The sequence below is a fragment of the Mandrillus leucophaeus genome, unplaced genomic scaffold (genome assembly GCF_000951045.1).
Source record: "Mandrillus leucophaeus isolate KB7577 unplaced genomic scaffold, Mleu.le_1.0 Scaffold1375, whole genome shotgun sequence".
In the NCBI taxonomy this organism is placed as follows: domain Eukaryota; kingdom Metazoa; phylum Chordata; class Mammalia; order Primates; family Cercopithecidae; genus Mandrillus; species Mandrillus leucophaeus.
The window spans coordinates 442,910-451,097 of NW_012101338.1; the positions used below are offsets into that span (position 1 = coordinate 442,910).

At 36.9% G+C, this 8,188-nt stretch overlaps 1 long non-coding RNA gene across 1 annotated transcript; it reads right to left on the reverse strand.

The window, feature by feature from the left end:
* Window positions 1-3,322: 3,322 nt before the first annotated feature.
* On the reverse strand, window positions 3,323-4,766 carry LOC105534660. The gene is made up of 2 exons (XR_001005309.1): window positions 4,113-4,766; window positions 3,323-3,712 (listed from the first exon to the last, which is right to left on the reverse strand). It is a non-coding gene; the product is annotated as an uncharacterized LOC105534660 (long non-coding RNA).
* Between the last annotated feature and the right edge of the window lie 3,422 nt (window positions 4,767-8,188).

The following is an 8,188-nucleotide window of genomic DNA, read 5'->3' on the forward strand; positions in this document are numbered from 1 at the left end:
GCACAGGCTGGTCTTATACTCCTGGGCTCAAGCAATCTGCCTGCCTCAGCATCCCAAAGTTCTGGGATTACAAGTGTGAGCACCCAGCTGAAATGGCATGTTTTTTTAAATAGCACAGCAACGTCAATCAAACTATCTCATAGCTTCAGGACCAAATAACAGGTTTAAGGAATGTCAAAGAAAACCGAAAAAAAAAAAAAATGAGAGCTCTTTTTTTCCTACAATTTCTTTAGGACATTCAGAATGTGAGGCATCAGCAGTTACAGCATTGGTAGTGGTGATGAAGATGTCACTGAAACAGCAACATTAGGATGGTGACTATATTGGTGGCCACCCTTGTAGCACCTCCACATTAGACATCAGTATCTTCGTACAAAATCTGTGCCATCAGTCTTGGATGTCAACACCCCCATGGGGACATCAGCAGCAACAAAAAGAACAGCCTGACTGGTGGTCTCAAATATTCCTTGCTACTGATTAGCATGGCAATTATCAAAGGCAAAGCATCCTAAAAAAAGAAGAGGGTAATTGCAGATACCAGATACCAGAGTCAACATAGGAGCTAATTATTGATGCAAACTCAACAGTAAGAATAGTCCCATAATACCATCTGAGAAGAACTTAAGTCAAATTACAATTCTCAAAGCATAGATCAGTGTAACAGAAAAAATCAATTTAATATCTTATTCTTATTTTTCCTGCTAATATTTCTTCGGAAGAATGTGTCATATAAGTTATCTCAATTACTGCTTATAGCCACACTGTGAGGTAAATATTTTCACTCAGATATGGTTTTATGTCCCCGCCCAAATCTCATGTTGAATTGTAATCCCCAGTGTTAGAGGAGGGACTTGGTAGGAGGTGGGAGGTGTGAGGTGACTGGATCATGGGGGCAGATTTCCCCTATGCTATTCTCATGATAGTGAGTTCTCATGGGGTCTGATTGTTTAAAAGTGTGTAGCACCTCCCCCTTCCCTCTCTTTCTCCTGCTCCAGTCATATGAGACATGCCTCCACTTCACTTTCTCCCATCATTGTAAGTTTCTTGAGGCCTCTCCAGCCATGCTTCTTGTATAGCCTAATATGCACTCCTATTCTCATTTGACAGATAAGAAGACAAAATTTCAAGCAGGATGAAAAATTCGTTCAATGAAACACAGCTATTAAGTGGCTGACCTAGTAAGTGTTATGTATAAGTGACTCATCCACCATAGCTTCTAGGACTCAATTTTAGGATCATCGTCATATGCAATCTGGAGCTAGCCATATTTAAAGAGCTAAGAAGGAGGCACAGTGATTGACAATCTCCTTTCTTCTCAACTAGAATATCATTTCCCTTTTTAAAACTTAAATCCCATATACCTTCAATTGCTTGTCTAAAATAAAACACAAGTCCTCTCTTAAAGACTTTAACAATGTTATATAGCAGAGTTCATCTTTTCTTTCTTCACAGAAAGCATCATGAAAACATGTTTTCAGGACATTAATAACTTGATCCTCACAAGAAACCTTTAAATTTGGACACAAGGAATTCATAACTACATTTTATGTATATGAAGAAAGTAAGCCCCAGAGAATTCCAAGAGCCTGTTCAGGATAGTCTGCTTCAGAGCCATGGCTCTCAAAGTACCTCAGGATTTCCAGAGCAGCTCTGTAGTGGGAGCCAAAATTGTGCATTTCTAACTTGGTCCCAGGTGATACTTGTGCTGGGGCTGCTAGTCTACACTTAACTCTATTCACTTTTTTGTGTTTTCTTAGGATAAAGAAAATATTTAGAAAATGAGATTCCTGTGTTTCTGGCTTTAATGTTAAGAATTTTGTCTGAAAAAGAAGCATAGACATTTAGAAATTTTGTATTTTTACATTTTTATAGATAAACTCATTGGATTATCTGTTTTTCATCTTGGAACACACTATCAACATTTTCTTTAGAAGATGTATAGGATAGGTGGCTTTCAGCAGGAAGAAAGTGTCCTAACTGAAAACCTCAAGGAAGATAGGGCACATGGAAATAAAGACCATCCAAATGAAAACAAACATAAGCCATGTATTCAGAGCTTGCTACAGCAAGGGCATCAGTGCCACCACTTCAATTTGGCAGAGGCTGAAAGGCAGACAAAGCAGTGGGAAAGCTTTAGAGTGGAGAAAAGGAAAGGTGTTAGGCATCTTCCAATTGAGGTCATTGTCATGATGGCATTGGAGTCAATGGAGGTAGGCTAGCCAAGAGTGAGACATCTTCTGTGATTGATTTGGGGACCATTTTAGCTTTCTCTGGTGGGTTCTGAAACAGAAAAAAAGAAAAAAAAAAGATGAAAATAGGGAGGCTGGCAGTTGTTGACCAAATCGTGACCATTCTGAACCAATCTTAAGAGATTGTAACTGGTTTCCTGTAATGGTTGCTGCAGAGTCTGTGGGTCAGAGTTCTGTTTATTACACATAGACTGACCATTGTCTGTTTCTAATTCAGTTTCTCAAGAGCTTACAAGGATGTCAGCAAAAACAAGTCATCTCTGACTCCACAGTCAACTTATCCACTAAGCACACGTGACCTACCGTCAAAGGCCCATGATACTTTTAGGGACCCATAAGAACATTTTAATTTCTTCTAAAATCAGAAAAAAAAAATGAACTTCAGATTTTTAAATGTTTTAATGCATAATGCATAATGTCAATATATTTATTCCAACTCAATATTCTGAGAATTTAAATGTTGTATATGATATGGTTGGTAAAGACTGTGTATTAATAGGAGGAAATGAGAAGGAGGTTTGGAAGAAAGAAGTTCATCATACTCAAAGGGCTCAGAGAGGGGTCATCTCATGCTATGCAGGGACACAGAGAAGGCACCGGTGTCAGTCAGAAGGCAGAAAGGAGCAAGGAGAAAGCATTAGACCACAGGCTTTATTGGATTTTCCATAGGAAAAACAGGGCAGAGCAAACAGTTTAAAACAGGCTTGCTTTAAAAATTCTGGCTGGGCTTTGAGCTGTAAGGATGGCCTCCATTTGAGTGATACTTGGCCCTGGGATAATTTAAGTCAGGGCAAACATTGGCTTGGTGTGTGAGAGTTAGATAAGGAAGTAATTAATGGATTGGTTGGTTTACATATGAAAGGCCTGCATTTCTAGGCAAATTGTTATTATCTTTAGGAATTAGCTATCCCTGGGAGAAGGAGTTTCTCTGTGGTCTACAAGGCTCCCAAATGCCAGAACAACAAGAATATAGATAATAATAAAATATTATAAATTCAATATTGGCCTTGTGAAGAATCGATGCCAAATAGACAAATACAGAATTTGAGAAAACACAATTAGAACATTAAGTAATGAAATAAATTTTTAATATTTCTTTGTGAATGAAAAGGTCCAAGAAAGTCATAATACAGCCCCTCTTGGCTGCAGCCTGTACGAAAGTTCAGTTCAGTGAAGGGTTTGAATGGTGTGGGAGAAAAACTTCCAAGCAGATAAGGTTGAATGGAGTGGCACCACAACTTCTAACCATTGCCCCTGCAGGTTCTTAAAACCACCTTCCTTATTTGTTTTGTTGATCTTATTTGTTTTGTTGATCTGCTCCTAGTACTTGTCCCTGAAAATTGCCTTTAGCATGTAGACACTGATTTTCTGGCCTCTACATAGTTCCCGTTCTCAGGCTTCTTTCTTAAAGCCAACCCTGACCTTTGTCTTGACATTACTGCCCTGGTTACCGTGGTAATGTGCTGAACACATAATACCAAGAATAATGAGTATTTGTGTTTTTTTTAAAAAAACAGAACCTAAAATTTTTCTGAACTTGCACTTATAATTTCATTAACTACTCAACAAATGATATTTATTATTACCAAAGAGAATACTAAATTACATTAATTTTTATTATATGCTTTATGATTTGTATTAACTATTATACATTAATACAGTTAGGAATATATACTGCTACAAACAGGCATAATAGAGTTTTTTTGAGAAGTTTTGTATTTTATTATATGTTCTTCCATTTAATTTGAATTATATTGCTTTCATATTATAGCTTATCTGGTCTTTCTGTTTCACGATACACATACAATATCAGTTCTAAATCACTAAAATATTTAAAGAAAATGTTTAGTTCAGACACTGTACCTCACTGTGATCACAGAGCTTTAGTCATTGACTGAGGTCTTGAAAGTCACCATCTTCTTGTTTTTTTTCTTGCAGAAGAAATGTCAAGTTATACTTCTTTACTCTACAGGTTTCAGAGAATATTTGTTTTCAGATAAGTAGCTTGGAGTTTACCCTTTAGATATTCAAATAAACACAGCACCATTTTCAGCCTTTCGACTTTCTTCTCAAAAACTTTCAGGAGCTCAGCAGCAGGAAGTCACCAGTTTTTGGAGAAAGAACTTGAGTATTTTAAATGTTCTTGAAGCTCTGAAATCACCAAGGCCACTGTGTAGAAAGGATTACTGATTCTTTCTATAGAAAATGGCAATTTGCAGTCAATCCCAATGGGGCAATGAATGAGAGCAGCAAAGAAAGAAAAAAAAAGTTATGACTTTATCTCAATGAACTATTAGGAAAGTGTTCGAGACATACCACTAGCTAAAAAAATGATTTTAAGTAAAATAGACAATTGTCTTCATCAAAAAAATTTCTTCCATGCACTGTCTAAGATCACAGGAAGAGAAGGAGGAAGGTGAGCAGATGAGGCAGATTAGAAAGTAGGTAGTATAAATAACATTAGATGGTTCTTCAATATCTTAGAGCCTCCCTTATTTATCGCTGATAGAACCTTGATTTGTTTGGAGTTCTTCTGTCCCCAAGCAATGAATCAAAACTCACCTGGCTCATTATGACAAGCCTGTTCTCTCTCTGACTGCCTAGGAGCTAGGGTTGGCCAACTGAAGGAGCTAGGGTTGGCCAACTGAAGGAGCTAGGGTTGGCCAGCTGAGTTCTTCTGCATTTAAGGGGCTGACTGCAGGAAGGACTTCTAGGAAAGGTTTTGCTTTTCTGGTAATTAATGAGGTCAAGTAAAATGACTATCCACTCATTTCTTATCTTCTACCAGCTCTTTGCTTAGAACAGTGGACCCAGTGCTTATGGCTGCATCACCATTTTCATTACCAGTTCAAGAACAACAGAAGCTAAACCACTATCAGTGGCAACCTAACTCAATCTTGTTATATAATTACAAAAATGATGTCCTTGCTTTTAAAGCCTTTATAAGTCAGGAATTTTTTAAACTGGCATTCAAATATATTTCTAACTAGTAGAATGTAGCCCCATCTCAGTTCATTTATGTCAGCCGCACATCTATATTGGGCATCTGAATAACATTTAAGAAAGTTTCATTGCTTAAAAAATTTTGAAAACACTATATATGGCAATATCTATGTTCTCCCAAATTTGCTTACCTATGACTCAATGCACTGACAAAGCCAACAAAATAAATAAAAAGCCATTCATATATTTTGTTATTATGGACTGGAGGAAGAGAGATTGCAGGCAGTGGTTGGAGACTGGGTTCAGATTATAATGGGTTAAGGAATAAATGGATGCTGAGAAAGTGGAAATAATCTTGCCCAGGCTGGTCTTGAACTCCTGGGCTCAAGTCATCTGCCCACCTTGGTGTCCCAAAGTGCCTGCATTAAAGGTTTGAGCCACCATGCCCAGCCCCAGATGTTCTAGTTCTTGAAGACACTGCCAATATTTTAGATGAAATACATCCAATAAAAATAAAATATGCAAATAGAGGGCAAGCAGGTAAGATATTACATATTTTTTAACAACACACAAATGCAGATACTCAAATTTACAGTACTTTCATAAAGTATTCAAGATAAAGCAATAAGAAGAAAGTTTTTTTTAATCCACACTATAATTTAATGTAGGAATATTTTCTACAAATAACAAGTCTGACAATATGTTCATAATATCCTCTTCTAAGAACTTTTTACACTTCTTTTCTACTAGAAAACTTTTAACTTTGAAAACTGCAAGTAGTATTTTTCTTCCTGAAACCTCTGCAATGGTAGTAATGCACTGAAGTTTGATTAAAAGGTCAGTTAATGCAAACATAAATCCCTTAAAATATTTACAGCACACAAGTCTCAACTCATCTTGTATTTATAAGACAACATTTTAAAATGAATATCTCTTAAGAATGGAGGCTATTATGTTGAGCAATGCCTTCCTTTCCCAATAGAGTACTGGACAAGCTGAATATATAAATCTGCTTTATGTTACTGTATCAATGGCTGATGTTCAATGGACTTTTGGTATTAGGGCTATAAATATCTGACAAAGAAATAAACATCATGTGGAAGGAAATTGACTATAACTGAGGGAGGTGCTCTGAATAGGCCTCCATGGAATTATCTGCTCAATCTTTGAGACTTGGTTTTGGCGTTGTTACTTTTGAGAGTGTAATGATTTTTCCTATATGGTTGGTGCTTTGAAAGGACTTCAGGGGTGTACCTGTGTCCTCATCATCCACACTGGTGGTTATCAAGCCTGTTGTTAAACCTTATGTGTAATGATGATCCATAATTTAATTTAAAGATGTTAAACTAACCATGATGAGGGTGATTTTTATAACCCTCCTCCTTCCCCAATACAGTGTGTCCACATATTTCATTTTGTCTGTCTTGAAGGTTACAAATAATAATCACAATGCTCAAGCTCACTCTTCTCTTTCTTCCCCTCTCTCCTTTCCTCCATCACTTTCTCTGCACTTCTCATTTGAATAGGGAAGGAAATATTTACCACCACCTACCATACATTGATGTTTAGGAAGACCAAAGCTGGAATTAAAATCTTGAGCAGGGGTTCCCATAATTAATGATTATAGGTGTGAGGGTTTCTCAACCTGTGTGTGTATGTGTGTGGGTGGGTGGGTGGGTGGGTGTGTGTATGTGTGTGTGGTTTTTGCTTTTTCATCCTTGCCATCCTTTCATCATTCAAGGAGCCATATTTCATATTCTATTTGCATAAGCAAGGAAAACATTAAACAATTCCTGGAGATACAAGTAATCAAGTGTTATACCATGAAGTTCTGATAATAAAGATTAAAGATAGGGCAGTAAAACAGTACAAAGAAAAACTTTGTAGTGGACATAGAACTTGTCCAGGACATTGGACAATATGTCTGGTTAGAGAGGTGGCAAAGGGCAGAAGATTAAATACATTAAGGAGTCTGTTTCTTCCTGTTAATTTACTGGTTATTTCTGCCATGATAAGATGATAGAAAATATCACCACAGAGTGGCTTGCTTCTAAGGCAGCATGGTTTCATGCAGAGGATCTAAACTGGGGATCATGTGCTGGGCTGCAAAAGGGCTGTGCAGTGCCTAAAAGGTTATGCAAAATTTTATAAAGGTAAGCATTTATTTCTGGAGAAGGATACACCCAATAGAATACTGTTTATGAAAATGTGATCTAACTACATTCTACTCCAGCATATCTCCTTTATAAAGTGCAGAAAACTAAGGCCTATTTGAGTGCAATGTTTGGTCTATTGTCATAGATAATAAGTAATTGATTCTGAATCACCCCTAGATCTCTGTTGTTTCATCGATGCATCCTCATACCCACAACTTCATTTGGTGGTACATGCTCTGGGTCATTGCATTAGTTTCTTAAGATCACTGTAACAAAGTACCAAATATTAGGCAGCTTAAAATAATAAAAATTTATTCTCCCATAGTTGTGGAGACCAGAAGTGTGAAATTAATGTGTCAGTAAGGCATTGCTCCCTCTGAGGCTCTGGGCAGATCTTTTCTTTCTTATTTATTTATTTTTTTTGCCTATTTTTTTTTTTTTTTTAGCTTCCGATGATGCTCATCAAACCTTGGTGTTCCTTGACTTGCAGCTGCATCACTCCAGTCTCTCCCTGTGCCATTATATGGCGTTTTTCCCTGAGCCATCTCTGTCATCACATGACATTTTCCTCTTCTTATAAGGACAGTAGTCATATTGAATTAGTGTTTATCCTAATAATTTTATGTTAACTTAATTATATCTGAATATCCATTAAGGTCACATTCACAGTTACCAAGAGTTAAGAGGTAAGCATATCTTTTGGAGAGAGACAATTAAACTAAAGATTTCTCTCCATTTTTCTCCTTAAAATAACTCTTGCCCTCTATTTTCATAAAGCTATTATTCCAAAAATAATTGAATTCATTCTGCTCAAACTCCATCGACTGAAGTTAAGGTCAG